This window comes from Arachis hypogaea, chromosome 20 (genome assembly GCF_003086295.3).
Source record: "Arachis hypogaea cultivar Tifrunner chromosome 20, arahy.Tifrunner.gnm2.J5K5, whole genome shotgun sequence".
Classification (NCBI taxonomy): domain Eukaryota; kingdom Viridiplantae; phylum Streptophyta; class Magnoliopsida; order Fabales; family Fabaceae; genus Arachis; species Arachis hypogaea.
The window spans coordinates 26,573,033-26,598,067 of NC_092055.1; the positions used below are offsets into that span (position 1 = coordinate 26,573,033).

The following is a 25,035-nucleotide window of genomic DNA, read 5'->3' on the forward strand; positions in this document are numbered from 1 at the left end:
ATAACCAAACATAGGTATCTTATATTTCAAGTAATCTTATTCCTAGGCGTTATATTCCTAGGAATGACATTCCTGGTAATAAAATTTAATCTTTGAACCACACACACCCTAAGGGATATGTATAATGAGATTGCTAGGCAAAGGCGTCATGTCCTAGGTGATGCTAGAGCAGCATTACAATACCTCAAAAACCAGAAAGCTGAAGATCCATGCCTCTATTATGAGCACATAGTTGATGCTAAAGGGGTATTGCGAGCTCTAATTTGGTGTGATGGAATAAGCCAATTAGATTATGAAATATTTGGAAATGTGCTTGCCTTTGATGCGACATACAAGAAGAACAAGTACTTGTGTCCGGTGTAGTGTTTTTCGGTGTGAATCATCACAACCAAACAGTAGTATTTAGAAGTGCTCTAGTTACCGATGAGAGTAAGGATGTCTACATATGGTTATTACAACAACTATTGGCAGCCATGAAGGAAAAAGCACCTGTATCTGTGATTACAGATGGTGCCTCATCAATGAAGTTTGCAATTGAGACAGTATTTCCAAATGTACATCATAGATTATGTGCTTGGCACCTCATTTGGAATGCTACAAGTAAGGTTGAAAACCCAAAATTCACATCTATGTTTAAGAAGTGTATCCTAGGAGATTATGAGATTAGTGTGTTTGAGTAGAAGTGGTTTGAAATGGTTGAAGAGTTTGGTAAGGTGGTCGAAGAATGCCAAAGACAAGCACTTTCGATTCAAGTGGCGTTACTTGGGACTCTATAATATTGAGTCAATATGGATGCTTGATGGATTGGTGTCGGAAACTGTCCTATGTCGTTAGTCGAAGGCAGAAAAGATTCTACCTTGTTCGAGACACTGTTATGAACCTAATCAAATATTTCAAGATTGAGGATGAACAAGAAAAGCAAGTTAGTGCTGAAGGTGATGGTTTGGATCGTATTTTTCCTAAGAATCTACAAAATTTTAGATCTGAGGTCGTCTAGGTGAAAAGGTAAAATGATACGCATAAAGGGATTAACTTCAAATTTGCAACCAAATATTTTCAAAATTAACTGGCAGTATACGTAAAATGAATATTGAATCAATGAAAAGTAAATTTATTTACTTAGAATTTGTGACCAAATAAGGTGCAACTGCAGTGACATCCTTTGCAACGGCCATTGAAATTGTAAAACGTATTGTCGACAACGTTAGGTTGGTTGACAACGAAAAAGGTTTACAAATGGCTAACCACTATGGATTTTATAAAGGAACAATTACAGGAAACAGATCGAGTGAAATTAATTGAGGTATCCCAAGATTTTATCACTCATCAAAAATAGGAAAAGGAATGTGGTAATAAAGTCATTCAATACACATTTAATTCAATGTCAAATATAGAAACTTGCTATCACATTCATGAGCATTCAATTTTTGAAAATACCTAGACATTACTCTAAATGTCAAATTTTAAATTTAGAAAATTGAAATAAAAAATAGGGTGGTTGTGGAAGTTGGATTGCACTGTAAGCTTACTCTATTAGCTGCTACAACCACTTCATTTTAAAAAAGGAAGTAGTCTCCACAGCCAATGTAGTTTCTGAATCTAACAAGTTCGTGCAAGAACTCCATGGTGCTATGTCTTGTTAAGCTTCCTTGAGTTACTTTCTTTCTCTCCATTGAAGATATGTTGAATTTTGTCACTGTTTAGTGGCACTCCCTTCTTTTCCTATATTATCATAATTTGAAAATTACTTATTATTCTTTTTCAATTAATAACTTTTTATCTAATAAAAAATTATTAGTTAAAAATGTAACAATTACATTGTTAGCTAATAATAAAAAAATATAACAATAATTTAAACAGACCTTATTCCACTGTAATAATAGTTTGAATAGTATATCTTACGAATATTGTAACTTCTCTTTTTTACTTTAATCTCAAATATAAATTCAACTCACATATATAAAAAATATTTTACTCTACTATAAAATATCAAACTACTTTAACAACTTTATTCTGACAAATTTGGCTAACTCATAAGTTTAATTTAATGGAACTACATCCGTGAGCTCCTTTGAACTCAACTTATTAATAGTTTAAGAAATTGGATCCGCTAACTCATAAGTTTAATTTAATGGAACTACATCCGTGAGTTCCTTTGAACTCAACTTATTAATAGTTTAAGAAATTGGATCCATATATTAGTGAATAAAACTTGAATAAAGACTGATTTAACTCGTTGGCTCATAACTTGACTTAATGTATATATGTGTGTATATTACTTATTTGAGCTAATATATACTATCTTCATCATATTTGAGCCATTTAGTAAGTTTAAACCAACTCTAAATTTTTTTATAAGCTAAATTTAAAAATAATTAGGAATATTTCTAGGGCTTTTCATGAAGACATGAATTAACTATTAAAATCAATCAAGTTACCATATAAAGAGAACACCCTTCACTCATAAATAAAGAGGTTTCATTATTCTCATTAATGAACTCTTTAGAAAGAACTATGACAATTTTGTTATTATACAAGCACATATTATATTATCACAACTACCTCCCTACACATACAAATTTTTAATACAATTTTTCTCACTCAATTTTTGTAAAACTACATTTTCTTTATCGTTATCCTAACCACAGTGCTAACATTATTTTTCATGTATGAGCAGATTTTCTTTGCTTTTTTTCATTAGTTTTACAATCATTTTACTGTAAGCATACAAACAAAATAAATGAGCGAATACAAGCTATTCGATGCATAAAATAGGACAATATATGCCATACTTGAGATTAAACTGAGTAAAAACTGACATGATACTAAATGATTTATATATTTACCCTGTTAAGTAAGTTCAATTATTATCATTAATTAACTCTTTTTAAAGAGCTATGATTGTTCACATGAATGTATTTTTAACACCAATTAGTTATTAAAAAAAAGTTTCTCAACAATCCTTCACTCACTCACTATAATTAACATCAACTATGCCCTACTCATCAACCATAAGTTTCAACAAATATATTGCATTAAGAAAAAATACAAGATTATTTATTGACCTTTCTTGTTCCATGGCTAGATTTATTCTATTAACTTATAGTTGATCTCATGCATGTCATTTTATTGATCTTTTGTGTGGCACATCATCAATTTCAAACTTCTAAGGAAGGAGCAATTTCAATTGATACTGATCCAACAATAACGTCATTATGTCCTTAAATATTTCTGCAAATTGCAAAATAATAATAATAATAATAATAATCTCATTCACTTTACTAGCGGCTCAACAGGCACCGTGCCTGTTCAGCTGCTTTTCTATTTTATTTAACAAATTAATTTTTTTGTTAATATGTTATTCACCTTTTAAATTTGTCAGATAAGTATTTTTACCATTTCAAATTTAACATAACCTTAATTATATGATATTTTGTTGAAATTAAAATTACCAAAAAAAACCTTTAAAATGCTAAATTATAAAAGCACACAATAAAGATATGTATATATTATTGGAAAAAGATATAGTTCAAAAAATAACAACAAAAATGTTATCCTAATTTAAAAAGAGTATATATAAACCAAAATGCATGTTAGTTATTTACAAAAGATTAATTTTGCTTAAATATCATGGATATTTTATGTTTGTCTTCATCTTTTTCAAGTGGTAGGCCAAAATATGGATTTAAATTTGAAGAGGCCTTCATTTTTTCACAAATAGTAGAAGGACAAAAGAAATGAATATGCTTATTTTTTTCATTTTTAAATATCAAACTATAAGATAATTAATAAAAAAATAGGAGAATATAAAGATTGTGTACCTAGAAAAAATCCTTCGTAATTCATCATACATCTCCTTATCAATAACTTCTTGCGTCTTGAAAAACTATCAGTTTTTTTTTACCATGAAAATAACTATATAAACACTTTAAGTTTATTCAATTAAATTGATTCCTTATTATAGAGAAGAATTCAATTAAAACTTGTAGATTGCTCATCCTTCTATATACTCCATAACGATTGGAATCATTCTTCCTGTAATTTATTACATATATGTATCACAATATATTTCAATAGTATTTTATATATTACTTTAGAATTAAATAATGATACATCCCAAATAAGACATATCTCTACCTTTTATTGATATCAACATTTTATTTCTAAAATTATGAAATTGATATCAACATTTAAAGAAATAAACTTTTGAATTTTTTTCAAAGTAAATATAAACATTGCATATCATAATTTCTTAAAAAATCAATATTAATATATTTCAATGATGTATCATATAATTTTTATAATTTATGTGAATCTTAGTTAGTGTGTACTTGTTGGGTAAAGCAGAAGTTCGAGTTCTTTTCTTTTATCTCTTGACATATCTTGATGAGCTCTTTTGATATCAATTTATCTGTTAAAATCTTAGTTATTAGTTGTTAAAATTAGTGAACAAAACTATATATTCCAACATTAATGTTGATATTGTAATGATAAAATTACATAATACACGGATTATACTTGTAAAAAGACTCACGTATTTGCTAAGCACATAAATTACTTGAGGTTCAGGTAACAAAATTTCTTTGAACACCACATTTTTTGTGAATTATCCGCTTTTTTCATCTATTGCTCCTTCTTTGACTAAGATTTTTGTGGTTGACTGAGACACTTCAAGATAAAGCAACGTATAATTAACCATGGTTGAACACATGTTTAGGGAGATAAATCCCTACCTCAGGAATAGTTTTCCCTTGTGATTTATTTATCGTTAAGGCAAAATTCAACCTTACAGGAAATTACTTCCTAATACGCACAAAGGGTAATCCTGAGTTCTCAATTGTTTTGTGTTTTATCCGAGGCGAAAAAGCTTTGTCCAAAGTGATGGCCTGTTAAGATTTCCACGTCTAACATATTTTGAAAAGTTCCTCGACACAGTAACCTTGCGACATTGCATAAGCCTTCCTTAGGATCTATGTTTCTCAATAACATCAAAGGAGCACCTTTTTTTACCTTCATGTATGAGGTGGCAATCCACCTGTGGAGATTGAGTTAAGATATTCTTATTGATACAGATTATTTGTATCTCCTTCTAGTTCATTAAAGGATGCTAAAATTCATTTGTCTCCCGGAAATTGGTTAATAACTATATCATTGAGCTGTTGTACATCATGGTTTCTGGATGTCAATATCGCTCTCTCCACCATGTAAGATGCATTCTACCCATGGATTTCAAATTTGGAAAAGTTTTTTCTATTAATTTGTGTAATGATGCCTCACCTTTCCTTGATATTGCCATGTGTGCTTCTATTTGTATCAAGTCCTCACATATGGTAGGCTCAATCCCATCCCTATGCACATAAGATACTCAACAAAATCATAATCATTAAGAGAGCTCAAATTTTGTTGTAAGTGGAGAATTTTGGTGAATGCCCACAAACGTGATTTAACAATAGAAGCTAAAATCATTTGCAACTTACTTCTTTTCAGCACAACAGGTGTACTTGGCGAAAATCCCCTCCCATAACCATCACCTTTCCTCTAAATGGATTATTGTTTTCTAATATGTCTTACAATGTGCGGTCTAATGATTCCATTGTCTCTTTATTAGCCATTGGCGCTTCATCCCAAAATATCGATGTCATTTGCCTAATCAGTTTTGCGAAATCAAATTGTTTACTTACATTGCACATGGAGGATGGCTCTGCATTAAATGGGATCTTAAATCTAGAATGAGTTGTTCGACCAACAGGCAATAAAGTTGCAGCTATTCCTGATGACGCAGTTACCAAAACAATATGTCCTTTACTTCTTAAGTTTGCAATTATGGCTCTGTAAAGAAATGTTTTACCTGCTCCTCCTGGTCCATCAACAAAGAACACTCCACTTTCTCTCCGATCAATTGTATTCATAATGCACCTGAAAGCTATAGACTAGTCATGATTCAATCTTTCTATAGAACACATGTCTTCTTGAAGAACTTCGATGGACATCTCTTCTTGAATAATCCTAGGCATCATGTTGTTATTGTCATTGTCCAAGGTTAGAGTTGGTAAATCGTATTGTGCAATATATTTTCTATATTGTAGGAAGATGTCATTTAAATTCCTAAGCAAACGATTTGTCAACCCATGGCATGTTGTAGTGCTTGTTGATGGATAATCATCCACCATATATGAAAAAAATTCATCCCACAATCTTCTTACATCTGTTGACTCACAAAAAATTAAGATGGTGGCAAACAACTTTCTTAAACCACATGGCATTCTTAAAATGGATGCCTCCCAAACATGATCTTATATTGCTATCACTCTTTAACAGTCCTTGATGCTGAGCGGATTGCTTAAAGGATGAATATTAGACACCATTCACCATTAGCAAATCATCTCAACCAGTTGGTCCTCTTACATTTGACAACAGAATATGCAAATAGAATTTTTCTTCTTCTGTTGGTGAAACAGTATAGATCCGATCGATAACTCTCTTTTGTGACCTGCGTCAATGCCATTCTTTTTCCTTGCTGTGCCAACTGTAATATTCTAAGCTTTCCCTATACAAAAGATGTCTAGATTGTTAGTCATTATTAACTATTTCAAAAATAGTTTGGTGCTCGTATAAGCTCACTTGATGTTGATTTGACAAATGAACTTGCAACCTTTCAACTGATGGGTACATTCGGTAAAGGTTGAATTTACATATTCTCCAGCATGGCTCTGGAGCGGCAATCCATCTTGCATCAATAAACTGTTTTACCTCATCATAATGAGAACTTCTGTGAACTTCCATTGCAACACGATCTGGTCCCTTATAGCAATACTTGTATTGACACTTTATACTCTTGATACTGCTATATATCTTTACATTGATATGACAATCATACTTCAGTAATAGCCAAGGGTTGTACGAAACTACCCATCTATTGTCAATTGTGACATTTTGGTTTATAGGGACTGGAGTATCAAATCGCCTCCTATATTGAGAATATGAGTCATCACCTCGTCGTGTCTCTGTTACGAACTCTTTTGGGTAGTTGTGTTTACATTGACCATTTTTCATGCATGGTGAAGATTGATTAAGTGTTCCGCAAGGACCATGAACCATATGCCTTAGCACTGCCTCATGTAAATGTGGTTCTGCTTCTTTATATGGTATTTTCGCTCGGACCAAACTATCATATTGGTCAGGATCACTCAACTTGTCATTGTTTTCTAAGATTAGCAACATATGTACATGTGGAAATCCTCTTTCTGAAACTCAGTGACATAAGTATAACTTTTCACCTTTCCCAATACACCCTTGGTAATAACATCCTCCTTTAATTGTTCAAATTTGGCTCTGAAAATCCTACTTGTTGGATTCGGACGATCCTGTGGAGTTTGAGTAGGACTGAGTTCCGAAGCTATTTCTGACCATGATGGATTGCATGTTATAGTGAGAAAAATATTCGGTTTACCTTCTTTAAGAATAATAGCCATTCCATCCTCGTATCGTTGGGTCATGTCTCGACGACTTCCCACAAACGACGATGGTAATATCGTTCTTCTGTCAACATTTTCTGGAACTAATTATAGAGAAAAGAATTGGATACTAAACTAAGCACATAAATTACCTGAGTACATAAATTACCTGAGGAGTAGGTAACAAAATTTCTTTGAACACCACATTCCTTGTGTATTGTCCACTTTTTTCATCTATTTTTTCTTCTTTGACTAAGAGTTTTGTGGTTGACTGAGAAACACTTCGAGATAGAACAACATATAATTGACCATGGCTGAACACATGTTTAGGGAGATAGATTCCTACCTTAGGAATATTTTGTCCTTGTGATTATTTATCGTTATGGCAAAACTCAACATTACAGGAAATTGCTTCCTAATAATCACAAAGGGTAATTCTGAGTTCTCAGTTGTTTTGTGTTTTATCTGAGGCAAAAAAATTCTTTGTCCAGAGTGATGGTCGGTTAATATTTCCACATCTAACATGCTTTGAAAAGTTCCTCGACACAGTAACCTTGTGCCATTGCATAAGCCTGCCTTAGGATCTATGATTCTCAGTAACATCAAAGGAGTACCTTTTTTTTACCTTCAATGTATAAGGTGGCAATCCACCTGTGGAGATTGAGTTAAGATATTCTTGTTGATACAGATTATTGATATCTCCTTCTATATCATTGAGTTCTGTACGTCATTGTTTTTGGGTTTTAATATCGCTCTCTCCACTATGTAAGATGCATCCCACTCATGAGCTTGTAAATTTAGAAAGATTTCTTCTATTAGTTTGTGTAATGATGCCTCACCTTCCCATGGTATTGCCATGTTTTCTTCTATTTGTACCAAGTCCTCACATATGGTAGGCTCAATTCCATCCTCTATGCGCATAAGATGTTTCGCAAAATCATGATCATTAAGAGATCGCATATTTTGTCGCAAGTGGAGAATTTTGGTGAATGTCATAAATGTAATTTAACAATATAACCTGAAATCAATTGCGACTTACTTCCTTTCAGCATAGCAAGTAGTATTTGGCAAAAATCTCCTCCCATCACATCACTTTTCCACCGAATAGATTATTATTTTCTAATACGTCTCGTAATGTATGGTCTAATGATTCACATTGTCTCTTTATTAGCTATTGGTGCTTCATCCCAAATTATCGCTATTGTTTGCCTAATTAGTTTTGCGAGATCAGATTGTTTACTTATGTTGCATATGGAGGATGGCTCTACATTAATTGGAATTTTAAATCTAGAATAAGTTGTTTGACCCCAGGCAATAAAGTTGCAGCTATTCTAGATGACGTAGTTACTGAGACAATATGTCCTTTACTTCTTAAATCTGCAATTATAGCCCTCTAAAGAAATGTTTTGCCTACTCCCCTTATCCCATTAACGAAGAACACTCCACTTTCTCTCTGATCAACTGTATTCATAATGCATTTGAAAACTACAAACTGGTCATGATTCAATCTTTCTATGGAGCACATGTATTCTTAAGGTACTTTGATGGACAACTCTTTTGGGATAATTCTAGGCATCAAGTTGTCATTGTCGTTGTCTGAAGTTAGAGCTGGTAAATCATATTGTGCAATATATTTTTCATGTTGAAGGAAGATGTTATTTAATCCCTGAGCATGCGATTTGTCAACTCATGGCATGTTGTAGTACTTGTTGATGGATAGTCATCCATTATATATGAAAATACTCGTCCCACAACCTTCTTAAAGCACATAGCATTCTTGAAATAGATGCTTCAACCAAACACGCTCTTATGTTGCTGTCACTCTCTAACCGTCCTCGATGCTGAGTGAATTGCTTAAAAGACGAATATTGGACACCATTCACGGTTAGCAAGTCATCCCAACCAGTTGGCCCTCTTACATTTGACAACAGAATACGCAAATAGAATTTTTCTCCTTTTATTGGTGAAATAGTATAAATCCAACCGATAACTCTCTTTTGGATACCAAACTCTCCATATCCCCATTATATATTACCTGTAACTATAAAAATATTACTCAAAATACTTAATAAAATATTTTTCTATTATAATGTTAACTCTCTGTGTTGATACTTTTAAAAATAATAAAATACTTATATTAAAATGCTTATATTTATTATTAAATATTTATTTCTTAAAAATATTTATAATTATAATTATTTTAAACATTTTAATTATCTTTAGAGTACTATTAATAAAATATTTTGGTAATCATTTTTATATTTATTATGTTTAATTTTTATATTATTAAAAGATAAGTATTTTAATCTCTTTCACGAATGAGAGTGAGCAGTTTGATTTTAATTCCTTTCACGATTGAAAGTGAAGAAGATACTTAACTCTCTCGTCGCGGTTAATGGAGAGTTTACAAAACGTAACTGAGTACGTAGTTTTAGTTTATAAAAATAGGGGTAAAATAGGAAAAAAGAATTGGATATCAAACTCCCCATATCCCCATTATATATTACCTGTAACTATAAAGATATTATTCAAAATGCTTAATAAAATATTTTTCTATTATAATGTTAACTCTCTGTGTAGATGTTTTTAAAAATAATAAAATATTTATATTTATTATTAAATATTTATCTTATAAAAATATTTATAATTATAATTATTTTAAATATTTTAATAATCTTTAAATTACTATTAATAAAATATTTTGGTAATAATTTTTATATTTATTATGTTTAATTTTTATATTATTAAAAGATAAGTATTTTAATCCTTTTCATGATTGAGAGTGAGTAGTTTGATTTTAATTCCTTTCACAATTGAAAGTGAAGGAGTTACATAACTCTCTCGTCAATTAATGGAGAATTTACAAAACGTGATTGAATATATAGTTTTAGTTTATAAAAATATGGGTAAAATAGAAAAAAAGAATTGGATACCAAATTTCTCGTATTCCCATTATATATATTATTATAAATTCTTCTTTTTTCTATTATTTAAAAATAAAAGAGCGCAATATATAATAAACATATAAATATTATGAAACCAAACAACCATATCTACATATTTGTTGATGAAGAAGGTTCAAAAATTAAAGAAATTGCAACAAATGAATATATTTTTTCTTTTTTATTATTCTAAAAAATGAAAATAAAAATGTTGTAAGAAAAAAGAAAAAGCAAAAATGAAAATCTTGTTTGAGGAAGTGAGGAACGACTCTGATGGCTTGAGAAATGGCTAGAAGCCTTGGGTTTCCCTTAAGAACATTTTCTTTTGGGGATATTTTTTTCTTTGTTTTATTTCTTTTTTTTTTTTTTTTTTTGAGTTTCTGTCTCAAGTGGGAAGTATGTGTCTCTATGTATGTATGTGTGGATAGGGGTGGCAATATGCACCCTACCCGCGGATACCTAACCTGGTCGGATAGGTTGCCAATCCGATCCACAGCGGGTAGGATAGGGGTTCGGGTAAAGCCTCAACCCTACCGGCCAACCCACACCCTATGTATGTATATGTTATATATTTATATAAAAATATGTTTCAAGTGGATGTTGAACCAAAGACCCCTCACTAAATGCAAAAGATCCTTAGCCACAAAAAAAATCATTAATTAATAATTTAATACATTTTTTTTTACATAAAAGTCAATTCTATTTTAAAGTATCATCAAGTTATATAATAATGTTACATCTTTTTGGTAACCGGCGGGTTAAAAACGGGTAAAGTTAGGGTTGAGATATTCTTAACCTGCGGGTAGGGTTAAGGGGAAATGGATCTTCTCCATTTTTTTTGTCACTGGAGAGAATAAAGTGTAATCTCCCACCTTTAATTCTACAAGTGGGACCGGAAATAAATAAGAGAGAGAATGCAATGAAGGGTGAGATCTTCCACTGGATACCATCCAGTTTTTTTTCCACTGGAGAGGATCCACTCCCGGGTTAAGGTTAGATTCAAACCTTACCCTACCCTACCCAAGTTATATAATAATGTTGCATCTTTTTTATAACCTGCGGATAGGGTCAGATACCCGCGGGTTAAGAATGGGTAAGGTTAAGGTTGGATTCAAATCCTACCCTATTCTACCCATTGCCACCTCTGTGTAGCAGCTTTGATGAAGAAGACCTCCTCCTTTGAGAACACTACACGACGTCGATGAATATAAATACGAGAAGAAGATCACAAATTTTAGAGGCGACGTGGGTAAGGATGAGCGATAATCTCGATCAATTGCATGCGTTTGTGGGTAGTCTCGATTCAGACCTTAGCAATTGCTGCTAGCGCTGGTCTTTATTGCGCTAGTCTTTATTTGTAAAAATATTAAATATTAGAGAATATTTAATAAAATTAAATATATAAATTTGTATTTAATCTATATCATTAGATATAATAATAAAATGATCTAAGACCATCTCTAGTAGGGAACTCATCACAGTCCCTATTTATGGTCCAACTGTCATAAAAAATAACTCCACATCAGTTTTTGCGTCATAAATAGTAAATAAAAACTCAAAGCATCTCTCTCTTTTCCATTAGGAGGAACTAACTTTAGTCCTTGTTATGGTCCCATTTAATTAATTAATTAAAATATTTAAAATTAATGTAATTATTTTTTTCAATAATATTATTTAAATTTATAAATTTAAAAATAATTTACTATTAAAAGATATTAATATTAAAAAAATTCATATGTAACAATAATACACAATATATAATTCGGGATTACACTAATTTGTAAAATTACTTAATACAAAGAAAACCATAATTAAGCTCTATAGTTGACGACAAGCATTGTGAAATTGCCATATGTGTTCAATCAATTCCTCTTTCAATTGTCTATGCTACTGCCTATTTCGAAGTTGGGCATTTCTTTGGAAAAATTGATTGTATGGTGCAAAATCTTCCTCTCCCAACTGAGGTTGTGATAAGCCATTTTCGACATTGTCATACTCTAAGCCTTGAGCAAAATTTCCTGCATAAGTGTCTCTTTCATCCTCAACAATCATATTATGTAATATAATACAAGCTCTCGTTATGTTGGCAACCTTCTTCTTTTTTCAAAAGAGAGCTGGACCACGTATAATTGCAAAGCGTGCTTGCAACACTCCGAATACTCGTTCCACATCTTTTCTTTTCCCTTCTTGGTATTGTGAAAATAACTTGCATTTCTCCCCTTGTGGCTTTGAGATTGATTTGACAAATGTGACCCATTCAGGATAAATACCATCTGCTAAAATAGTATCCCATAGTATAATTATTACCATTAATAGTATAATTTACCTCCGGAGCACGGTCATTTAGAATATCATCGAACACTGGAGAATGATCTAACACATTAATATCGTTATTTGAACCAGAAACTCCAAAGAACGCATGCCATATCCAAAGGTCCGAAGATGCTACAACCTCAAGTACTATGGTTTCAATCCCACGATAACCACTCATGTACATACCTTTCCACGCCTTTGGACAATTTTTTCATTACCAATGCATGCAGTCAATGGTACACAACATGCCGGGAAAGCCACAACCCTCCGCCTTTTATAGCAGGCGTCGTACATCATTTGGATTTGGTTTTCGCAAGTATTCATCCTCGAACACCGAAATGACACCATCAAAAAATTTTTCCAAGCATTCAATTGTAGTGCTCTCGCCTATGCACACATAATCATCAAAAGCATCACCTGCTACACCATATGCTAACATCCGTATCACAGGGTGCATTTTTGAAGTGGTGACAAGCATCTTTTTCCAGTTGCATCAACCTTCTATTGGAAATACAGATAAATATTTGAGAGAGCGTCTACTATCTGAAGGATCACATGTCCTCTTATTCGAAATCTCCGTCGAAAAATGTCAGCATTATACACCGGTTCATCTGCAAAGTAATCTTGGAAAAGACGATCATGTCCTACTTCTCGATCTCTGTTGATCCATCTACGAAGAGTTGGGATAGAGCTTCTATATATCGATATCCTCTTCTTCTGAATCTTCGAATAAACACTCATCGATCTAATTATCTATGAGTGTGTTATCTTGCCGTTTTCTTTTGCCATACAAAGCCTCATTAAACATATCATCAAAATTCTAGCCATATCTTGAAATGTAATTTTTAGTACTCTTTCGAGGTGAGAAACAAAAGTTGAAATGGAGTTGCAGAATCATTGATAGTTGATATTTATAAGTGTGTCTGCAACAAGTACCTACTTCTCAATGGCTAGTTTTACAACGGCTACTTAACAGATAGTTTTGCAATGGCTACTTAACGGCTAGTTTTGCAACGGCTACTTAACAGTCACTTTCATGAACAATAACGGCACAATAATATGGACTAATTTGAAAAGTTATATCAGAAATGAATAAAACAGACTACATCACATACCAGTAATATACAATAAAAATAAGAACATACTACGTAACTCTACGAATACAAGGAACTATTAAGTAAACCACTTCGCAATTATTTTCTCACATGTAATCTCATGAAAAGCTCGTCGTTTTTCACTCATTGTAGACGTATCAACATTAAGTATTTGCATATCCATTTCCCTTTCCCTTTCCTTAGCCATCCTTTCCATTTCCCTTTCTTTTGCATTTATCTCCATTTCTTTAATATACCTCTGAGTTTGTAATTCTTGTTCTTTCATTGCTGCTTGAGTTTGTAATTCTTGTTCTTTCATTGCCGCTTGAATTTGTAACTCCTTCTCCTTTATTGCCATAATCTTTGCTTATGTGCTCTCTCCTCTTCTCTTTCTTTTTTCCTATCCATTAGTTTCTTTTCTCTAACATTCTTAATATCTTCCATGAGAGATAGTTTTTTAACAACTGATGATTTCTTTTCGCTAAGATCTTCAGATATTTGTACTTTTCCCTTACCTTTTCGCTTGCTCTTCTTTGATCTTTATGGGAGAACGGGAGAGTCCACACTGGGTTCGTCTGCCAACAATGTATCTGGGTTTGATGAGGATGAGTATGCTCCAGTTGCACTAACCTTAGTTCTCTTTGAGCCTCCACTCTGTGTAGGTAGTTGACTTCTCCATTTTTGCTCCAAATGAAGCATATTCCAATGCCTCTCAAAAGTGAATTTTTGACATTAATTTGTGGAATAAAGTCTATAGGCCAACTCCTTTATATCATCAGCGTTCGAACCACTCCTTATGTTTCAACTAGCTTGATCGCAGCAACCAGCAAATCGTGCAATAGCCTTGTTGATCTTATACCATCGTTTCTTACATGCAACTACCTCCCTTGTCATGTCGGAGTAAAATTCTACACAGTAGCTGTGAATTTGACTCCAAAATATTTCTCCCTTTTGATCGGTACCAACTATAGGGTCAGTTGAAACATTTAACCATGCACTGATCAGCATCTCATCCTCTTTCTAATGCCAGTGTTGAATATTATCTTGCCTCCGATCTTCAATATCATCATCATTGAGGTCGATAGCATCTAATCCACGAGAGTTGGCAAAATCTGAATATTGCGAATTTAGACTAGATTGTATCGGAGTCTGAGAGGATGGATTAAAAGAGCTACCAACACCAGATGAGTTATGTCTTGATGCACTAAATTGAGTTAGAAACGGCAAAGATGTTGGAGTAACATTTCCGATAGAGGGGTTAAATATGGATGAAAATGGAAAATGTGGTGTCTGTGAATTATGATTTTGTGGTTGGAATATAGGAAATTGATTATTATAAAGAGCTTGAAAATTGAAATTAGGAAGATTTTGTGAATTTGGATTTTGAAATGTATTTAGTAGTGTGAAGTTTTGATTTGAAACTTGAGAGTTTAAGGTTTGAGATTGTTGGGTATTTGGAGTTTGAGAAAAATTTTGTAAATAATTGAAAAAAGAGTTGAGTTGGTTTGGATCCATTTTTTCGAATAAAAAATAATATCAGCAGAACTTTGATTTCGTAAACTTGGAAGAAGATGAAGAAGAGTAGAAGAAAGTGTGAGAATAGAAGTGTATGTAAGTGGTATATATAAAGTAATAAGATATTAATTTATTAACAATAACGATAACATAGTAACGGCTAGTTTTTAACGGCTAATTTTGCAACGACTAATTTTAATAATGTGGTTAGCATTTTAAATTTTAAAAATAAAAATAACCAACCCAACCAAAAATTATTTTGTAAGGTGTAAAAATTAAATTTATTTTTTAATGTAAGTAAATTTAATTAATTATAATTTAATAAAATAATATAAATAATATTCAATATTAATTATGACATAAATAATTAATATAAATTATTAATTAAATAAAAATTTAATTATTTAATCTAATTAAATATAATTTAATTATTTAATTAATTATTATTTAAATAATTAATATAAATTATTATTTAAATAGAGATATAATTATTTATTATAATTATTTATTTTTATAATAACTTGCCAAGTGACAAGTTATTATTGGTTAATATGAGTCCCTTTGAATGGAGATTCTCTCTTCTTAAACTATGTGTAGAGACTCTATCTCTCTATGTTTCAACGGTAGGTTCCGTCACATGTCAGAAAAAGTTAAATGGGAACCCAGTCGTTGAAGGTGCTCTAAGAGCACCTCCAATGGGTGTAACAACCCAATTTTCGACAGGTCCGGATCACTGCCAGTCGTCGGGTGTTACTTCCCGGTAGCCCTTTAAAATTCTAGACTTGATAATATTTAATACATATGAGCCTTTCGTACTAACGGATCGCGTATGTCAACTTATTTTTATCATATAGTTGTTTTAACAAACCTATTAACAAAACCATGAACATCTTCAGAGATATACAATATAAAATAAATACCAAATTAACAGTAAAATTAAATTTAGCAATAAGATCACAGAAAAGCGTTCATACAAACTTGACACGCTTATATATATATATACAACTGACAACTTTCCAGATACCTAGTTCATATAGAAAATCCCTAAGCTGGTACCCGGGCTAAAAGAAAAGGAAATATCAAGTCCTATCCCTCAAAAATGCTACAGAAGTGAGGGAAAGCAAAGTCTAAGGAATGAATACCATCTATCGTACATTCTTTCCACCGTCGAGGCACAAGTTTGCAACCATCAGCTCAAGACTAGTTTCGAGCATCTCCTGCAGAGTCCGACAACACGTGCTCCTCTGGTACCTCTCTGAATATAACTCCTGTGACAGCGATCAAGTCTGGATCTCTCATCTGTGGGGGAAGAAAAAAAGGAAGGGGTGAGAACCTATATGGTTCCCAGTAAGGTGACATCGTGAAAGCGCATCTCTCTCGTGAAACCTAGAGTTTTGGCTCTATCGTAATAACTCGTTTACTAAGTCTCTCGGCTACTTCCGTATCATGGGCTCTGACATAACTCTTTCTTGGCATCTTTCTTTGGGATGAATGCCGTTCTCACGCTATTCTCTATGATTATTATTCCTAAATTTATTACGTTATTCTAAGCTTTGAGAAAGTTACGTCATAATATTAATATATAGACAAGAATCAGAAAATAGAGAATTAACAAGAAGCAAATGCACATCGCAGAAGGAATGAACAGTAAACAAACACAATCAAATGTGCAAACAATTTATGATGCATGCCTGTTCCTAGTGCATGCCATGAGCTCATGCGTCGGTTGTCTACCCGCAACCCGACGTTACTCGGAGCGAACCCCGAATATGGTTTCTTTACTGTGTCAATTAGACACCTTGGCATCACGGTTACCCGTGTCAATTAGGCCTTATCATAATAATGTGTATCACAGTAAGAAACAGTGCTATCAATTAGGCAAACATTCCCGCATTAGCAATCTCAGGCTATCCGTTAGGCGGGCCCTTTCGCATTAGCAATTTGGCACAAAGGCCCATTCAACATACAATATGCTATCAATTAGGCAGACATTTCCGCATTAGCAATCTTAGGCTATCAGTCAGGCGGGCACTTCTGCATTAGCAGTTTGGCACAAAGGCCCAGTCAAACAAATAACATTCAACTATCCTTTTCATTCATTGTTTCTTATTTCCTGTCTTTTCATCATGCCTCCGCATCACCTCATAAATTTACATACCTCCGCATCACCACATAACTAAGCATACCTCCACATCACCATATTACTAAGCATACCTCCGCATCACCCTTTTAACTTTAACCTTCCTAGGGGTAACTTGCATTCTTATTCACTTCTTAGCTTGTTTAGCCTAATACCCTTTTGGCGACCGGTTTTCTATCTAACGATTAATATCACAAACGGACTCGGACTCGCACAAATTTTATGTCCACATGTTCGTATTAAACTCAAGTTTCTAAAGGTCTAGAAATCATATTTTTCTGGGCAGTCTATCTCTAGCTATTGAGGAAAAACCGAGACTGTTATTCTAGGTTTGTAGGAACAGCACCTTGCTGTCTTGTTATGTGGTTTTTATGTTGTGAAAGCCTACGCACGGACTATCTCTCTTATCAAAGTAATTCTAGAGATCCTAACCTTTACTTTGAATTAGATTTTACCGCATTTGGACCAGAATTGAATTTTATACAAGGTTTTAAAATTCTGCTACTGCACATGTAAAGATTCAGAAAAATAGCAAGCAGCAGCGTTTTCATAAAATCCATAATAATTTCAATTATAATCCGTTACTTCTAAATTTTGGGTAGATTACACTCAAATTTCCTAAGTTTTAGAACAAACAAGTTTTAAGTTCATATCACTTCATTTGATTAATTAATTCTCAATTGGAAGTAATGCCCTACTTTCATAAATCAGTTCAGAATTTCCAGCAAGCAACCCAACTTCCAAGTGACTTAATTAAGTCTACAAAATAGATATGAACATGAAATTTGTACTCAATTAAAGTAAAGATGCAGATCTTCAAAACCCCTTTAGTAGCAACTTAAAATGTTACGTAAAACATAAGTTCCAGTGGTTTGAAATCGATGTTGCAGAACCAGGAAACCAGAAAAATTCTGTAGCAGCTATTGTTTTCAAAAATTCATATCTTTTAAACCACTTGGCCAAATCCCTTGAAATTTTTATGGCACATTCAAGACACACCTAAGTTTTACAAAAAAATAATTTTATCCAAAAAGGTGGTCCGGACTATTACCAGAATTTATTTTAAGTCACTGCCAAATATGCAGAAATTCTGCATCAAGTAATTCCAACAACCTCACATACCAAATCTTATATTTAAACCTAAAACTCCCCTAAAACCATAATTCCAACTTTCTTGTGACTAACCAAAGTTGCTAGAGTGATTAGCGCAATCCCAAAAATCCAGAGTCAATATTTTCCAAGTTTTCAAGTGCTTATACACAAGTGAACATTCATTTTTCTGCATCATGTTAAAAACAGAATTTCCACATGTACTTTCTATCGTTCATTCACATAATAAATCATCATTCATCATCATCCAACTGGGTTAGTTATAACAGAACCCATCTCAAGCATAACAACTTATACTACCAACTAATTCAATCATAAAACATGGCCTTTAGCCTTCAAGTAAATTCTGCACATAGCAACTTAAAACCCCAAATAACATTATCAAGCCTACAATTCACCAACAGCACCATCAATCAGTCACAAACATATCCTTCTAAACACTCGAACCCTTACCTCTTTTGAAGTTCAAAATTCTGTTTGTGCTTCTTCCTTGAATTAGAGATCCTAACCATACGAAATTGAAGCTTCGGTCACTCCCCCTACGAACAAGTGGCCGGTTCAAGTTTGAGCAAGAGAGAGTTCTCACTCCTCTTTTACTTATGGTTACCACTGTTCTAGCAGAAATTGAAATTAGAATGGCAGAAATGGAACAAGAGAAAAGAAGAGAATTTCTTTCTTTGAATTTGAAGAAGAAGAAGAGAAACAGAGTTGCCGGTTCTCACCCAGCAAGGATACTTCAAAGATTCAGAATGATGAGGAATGCAGTCTATCTTCTTGCTGTTGATGGCTCCTTCCTTCTCCCTCAGATTCATTTCATTCTTTCCTCTGTTCTTTCTTCCATTTGTGCGTGTTTTAATTTTGAAGAGGATGAAAAGCACTGGGTTCATTAGATAGAAGAAGAGGAGGTGGGATGAGGCAGTGCAGAGGTTTCGTTGGTTTCTTCTCAGTAAGACACATAAGGATGAGCATTTAATGGAAGAGGTAACCAAGAGGTGGAACTGGGGTTGGGGATCCTTCTCAGGTTCGGTCATCAGAGGAAGAAGAAGTAAGAAAATTAAGGCTAATCATAGTTAATTTCTCCTGATGATGGGCTTTTGATTCCGGTTCGGCTGAACCAAGAGAAAGAAAGCGGTTTAATGCGTGTTGGTTCATAGTTAACTAAACCTAATGATATATCTATACTGTTCTTTTTACTTATCAAGTTTAAATCCACCTTATTATTTTATAATGAGGTGATTCTCAGATATTTATCGAATTTCTCATCACAGAATTTCTGAGAATAACTCTATGGAGAATTGGGGTGTTATATCCCACCCACCTTACAAAAAGTTTCGCCCTCGAAACTTCGAGTATATCTTAAAGGTTATAAAACCACAGAAGACCCTATCTTAACTATCTCAACAACTATCTTACGCAAGAAAAGGTTTGATCCTAAAGGTGTTCGTAAGCAAAATCGATGGAAATTCTCCACATTCGTACTTCGTGTCACCGTGCTTGCACTGTGCATCACCCACATCGGGCCGTCTTGGATTTATCGTTACCATTCTCGTACTATTTATATCCCAACGTTTAACAATCAACCGTACTTCTAATACAGCAGTAGCATGCCACACAAATGTGGTCATCGGCGTTTAAAAGTTTCATGATCGCGGTCTATCTGATAATCGCAGGTGTTGCGAGAAATCCTATATCGATAAATTCATCCACTCACAATCATTTAGGTCTTATTCATTCCCAACAATCAACATCAAGGTAATCAGCCTTAACATATCAGGTCAAGTATGAATAATTCCTGAACAAGCGCTCGCAGACGATCATGCTGAATGCATCAATGAAGATACCCTAATAGCATGAGAAAACAAAAAGCAGAGTATGCAATGAAGTATAGTCAGTCCATTCCCAGGCTCTATTAGGAACGAACTGCTCTGATACCAAGTTGTAACAACCCAATTTCCGACAGGTCCGGATCACTGCCAGTCATCGGGTGTTACTTCCCGGTAGCCCTTTAAAATTCTAGACTTGATAATATTTACTACATATGAGCCTTTCGTACTAACGGGATCGCATATGTCAACTTATTTTTATCATATAGTTGTTTTAACAAACCTATTAACAAAACCATGAACATCTTCAGAGATATACAAGATAAAATAAATACCAAACTAACAGCAAAATTAAATTTAGCAATAAGATCACAGAAAAGCATTCATACAAACTTGACACACTTATATATATATATATATATATAGACTTATATACAACTAACAACTTTCCAGATACCTAGTTCATATAGAAAACCCCTAAGCTGGTACCCGGGCTAAAAGAAAAGGAAATATCAAGTCCTATCCCTCAAAAATGCTACAAAAGTGAGGGAAAGCAAAGTCTAAGGAATGAATACCATCTATCGTACATTCATTCCACCGTCGAGGCACAAGTTTGCAACCATCAGCTCAAGACTAGTTTCGAGCTTCTCCTGCAGAGTCCGACAACACGTGCTCCTCTGGTACCTCTCTGAATATAACTCCTGTGACAGCGATCAAGTCTGGATCTCTCATCTGTGGGGGAAGGAAAAAAGGAAGGGGTGAGAACCTATATGGTTCCCAGTAAGGTGACATCGTGAAAGCGCATCTCTCTCGTGAAACCTAGAGTTTTGGCTCTATCGTAATAACTCGTTTACTAAGTCTCTCGGCTACTTCCGTATCGTGGGCTCTGACATAACTCTTTCTTGGCATCTTTCTTTGGGATGAATGTCGTTCTCACGCTATTCTCTATAATTATTATTCCTAACTCTATTACCTTATTCTAAGCTTTGAGAAAGTTACGTCATAATATTAATATATAGACAAGAATCAGAAAATAGAGAATTAACAAGAAGCAGATGCACATCGCAGAAGGAATGAACAGTAAACAAACACAATCAAATGTGCAAACAATTTATGATGCATGCCTGTTCCTAGTGCAGGCCATGAGCTCATGCGTCGGTTGTCTACCCGCAACCCGACGTTACTCGGAGCGAACCCCGAATATGGTTTCTTTACTGTGTCAATTAGACACCTTGGCATCACGGTTACCCGTGTCAATTAGGCCTCATCATAATAATGTGTATCACAGTAAGAAACAGTGCTATCAATTAGGCGAACATTCCCGCATTAGCAATTTGGCACAAAGGCCCATTCAACATACAATATGCTATCAATTAGGCAGACATTTCCGCATTAGCAATCTTAGGCTATCAGTCAGGCGGGCACTTATGCATTAGCAGTTTGGCACAAAGGCCCAGTCAAACAAATAACATTCAACTATCCTTTTCATTCATTGTTTCTTATTTCCTGTCTTTTCATCATGCCTCCGCATCACCTCATAAATTTACATACTTCCGCATCACCACATAACTAAGCATACCTCCACATCACCATATTACTAAGCATACCTCCGCATCACCCTTTTAACTTTAACCTTCCTAGGGGTAACTTGCATTCTTATTCACTTCTTAGCTTGTTTAGCCTAATACCCTTTTGGCGACCGATTTTCTATCTAACGATTAATATCACAAACGAACTCAGACTCGCACAAATTTTATGTCCACATGTTCGTATTAAACTCAAGTTTCTAAAGGTCTAGAAATTATATTTTTCTGGGCAGTCTATCTCCAGCTATTGAGGAAAAACCGAGACTGTTATTCTAGGTTTGTAGGAACAGCACCTTGCTGTCTTGTTATGTGGTTTTTATGTTGTGAAAGCCTACGCACGGACTATCTCTCTTATCAAAGTAATTCTAGAGATCCTAACCTTTACTTTGAATTAGATTTTACCGCATTTGGACCAGAATTGAATTTTATACAAGGTTTTAAAATTCTGCTACTGCACTTGTAAAGATTCGAAAAACAGCAAGCAGCAGCGTTTTCATAAAATCCATAATAATTTCAATTATAATCCGTTACTTCTAAATTTTGGGTAGATTACACTCAACTTTCCTAAGTTTCAGAACAAACATTTTTTAAGTTCATATCACTTCATTTGATTAATTAATTCTCAATTGGAAGTAATGCCCTGCTTTCATAAATCAGTTCAGAATTTCCAGCAAGCAACCCAGCTTCCAAGTGACTTAATTAAGTCTACAAAATAGATATGAATATGAAATTTGTACTCAATTAAAGTGAAGATACAGATCTTCAAAACCTCTTTGGTAGCAACTTAAAATGTTACGTAAAACATAAGTTCCAGTGGTTTGAAATCGATGTTGCAGAACCAGGAAACCAGAAAAATTATGTAGCAGCTACTGTTTTCAAAAATTCATATCTTTTAAACTACTTGGCCAAATCCCTTGAAATTTTTATGGCACATTCAAGACACACCTAAGTTTTACAAAAAAATAATTTTATCCAAAAAGGTGGTCCGGACTATTACCAGAATTTATTTTAAGTCACTGCCAAATATGCAGAAATTCTGCATCAAGTAATTCCAACAACCTCACATACCAAATCTTATATTTAAACCTAAAACTCCCCTAAAACCATAATTCCAACTTTCTTGTGACTAACCAAAGTTGCTAGAGTGATTAGCGCAGTCCCAAAAATCCAGAGTCAATATTTTCCAAGTTTTCAAGTGCTTATACACAAGTGAACATTCATTTTTCTGCATCATGTTAAAAACAGAATTTCCACATGTACTTTCTATCGTTCATTCACATAATAAATCATCATTCATCATCATCCAACTGGGTTAGTTATAACAGAACCCATCTCAAGCACAACAACTTATACTACCAACTAATTCAATCATAAAACATGGCCTTTAGCCTTCAAGTAAATTCTGCACATAACAACTTAAAACCCCAAATAACATTATCAAGCCTACAATTCACCAACAGCACCATCAATCAGTCACAAACATATCCTTCTAAACACTCAAACCCTTACCTCTTTTGAAGTTCAAAATTCTGTTTGTGCTTCTTCCTTGAATTAGAGATCCTAACCATACGAAATTGAAGCTTCGGTCACTCTCCCTACGAACAAGTGGCCGGTTCAAGTTTGAGCAAGAGAGAGTTCTCACTCCTCTTTTACTTATGGTTACCACTGTTCTAGCAGAAATTGAAATTAGAATGGCAGAAATGGAACAAGAGGAAAGAAGAGAATTTCTTTCTTTGAATTTGAAGAAGAAGAAGAGAAACAGAGTTGCCGGTTCTCACCCAGTAAGGATACTTCAAAGATTCAGAATGATGAGGAATGCAGTCTATCTTCTTGCTGTTGATGGCTCCTTCCTTCTCCCTCAGCTTCATTTCATTCTTTCCTCTGTTCTTTCTTCCATTTGTGCGTGTTTTAATTTTGAAGAGGATGAAAAGCACTGGGTTTATTAGATAGAGGAAGAGGAGGTGGGATGAGGCAGTGCAGAGGTTTCGTTGGTTTCTTCTCAATAAGACACATAAGGATGAGCATTTAATGGAAGAGGTAACCAAGAGGTGGAACTGGGGTTGGGGATCCTTCTCAGGTTCGGTCATCAGAGGAAGAAGAAGTAAGAAAATTAAGGCTAATCATAGTTAATTTCTCCTGATGATGGGCTTTTGATTCCGGTTCGGCTGAACCAAGAGAAAGAAAGCGGTTTAATGCGTGTTGGTTCATAGTTAACTAAACCTAATGATATATCTATATTGTTCTTTTTATTTATCATGTCTAAATCCACCTTATTATTTTATAATGAGGTGATTCTCAGATATTTATCGAATTTCTCATCACAGAATTTCTAAGAATAACTCTATGGAGAATTGGGGTGTTATAATGGGCAAGAAGTTGAGTCCCTATTTCTCACATAAGCAGTGGCGGATCCACGGGGGGACCTAAGGTGGCCATGGTCCCCCCCAAAATTTTTTAAAAAAAATAGTAAATAGACAAATAGTAATAATTAATAATATTAAATTTTTTTATATATAATATTAAAAAAATATAAGTTACAAAATTTTATAAATTAAAATAACTAAAAACTGCACTATGTATTGGATATTTGAATTATTGTTGCTCTTGTTAACAAATAGCCTATTCTAATAATTAATAAAAATGGTTCTATTATACTAGCCCAAGCCCATACTATTAATTAAAGTAACCTAGTATTTTTTTCAAATATTTGTTTCAAACCATCAGAGGCATCAACGCCACTCTTCTCTCTCTTTTAGTGGTTCCCAAACTTTTGGTCTTCTACTCTTCTCATTCTAATTTTCCTTCCATACTAAAACAAGACATATGAAGAAAAACCATTGAAGAGAAGTGAACAGCAAAATATTAACCATTGAATGCACAACAAAGATTTAAAGAGGTATATTTTATTTTTTTTTTAAGTTAATAACAATGTCAAGTATTATTTATATTATTTATTTAAAATAATTAATTTATTTTTTTTATAATGGACAGTGTTCAAAGATTGAAGTGAGGACAAAACTCAATAGAATTATTTTTTGGTGATACTTAGAACAAAAAA

The 25,035-nt window shown here is 33.6% G+C and overlaps 2 long non-coding RNA genes across 2 annotated transcripts; both read right to left on the bottom strand.

Moving 5' to 3' along the window:
- Nucleotides 1-16,219: 16,219 nt before the first annotated feature.
- LOC140182676 (uncharacterized) lies at nt 16,220-19,636 on the bottom strand. Its single transcript, XR_011878690.1, has 3 exons — nt 19,291-19,636; nt 19,022-19,177; nt 16,220-16,617 (listed from the first exon to the last, which is right to left on the bottom strand). It is a non-coding gene; the product is annotated as an uncharacterized lncRNA (long non-coding RNA).
- A 1,095-nt stretch (nt 19,637-20,731) lies between these two features.
- LOC112783990 (uncharacterized) lies at nt 20,732-24,089 on the bottom strand. Its single transcript, XR_003816434.2, has 3 exons — nt 23,756-24,089; nt 23,487-23,642; nt 20,732-21,123 (listed from the first exon to the last, which is right to left on the bottom strand). It is a non-coding gene; the product is annotated as an uncharacterized lncRNA (long non-coding RNA).
- Between the last annotated feature and the right edge of the window lie 946 nt (nt 24,090-25,035).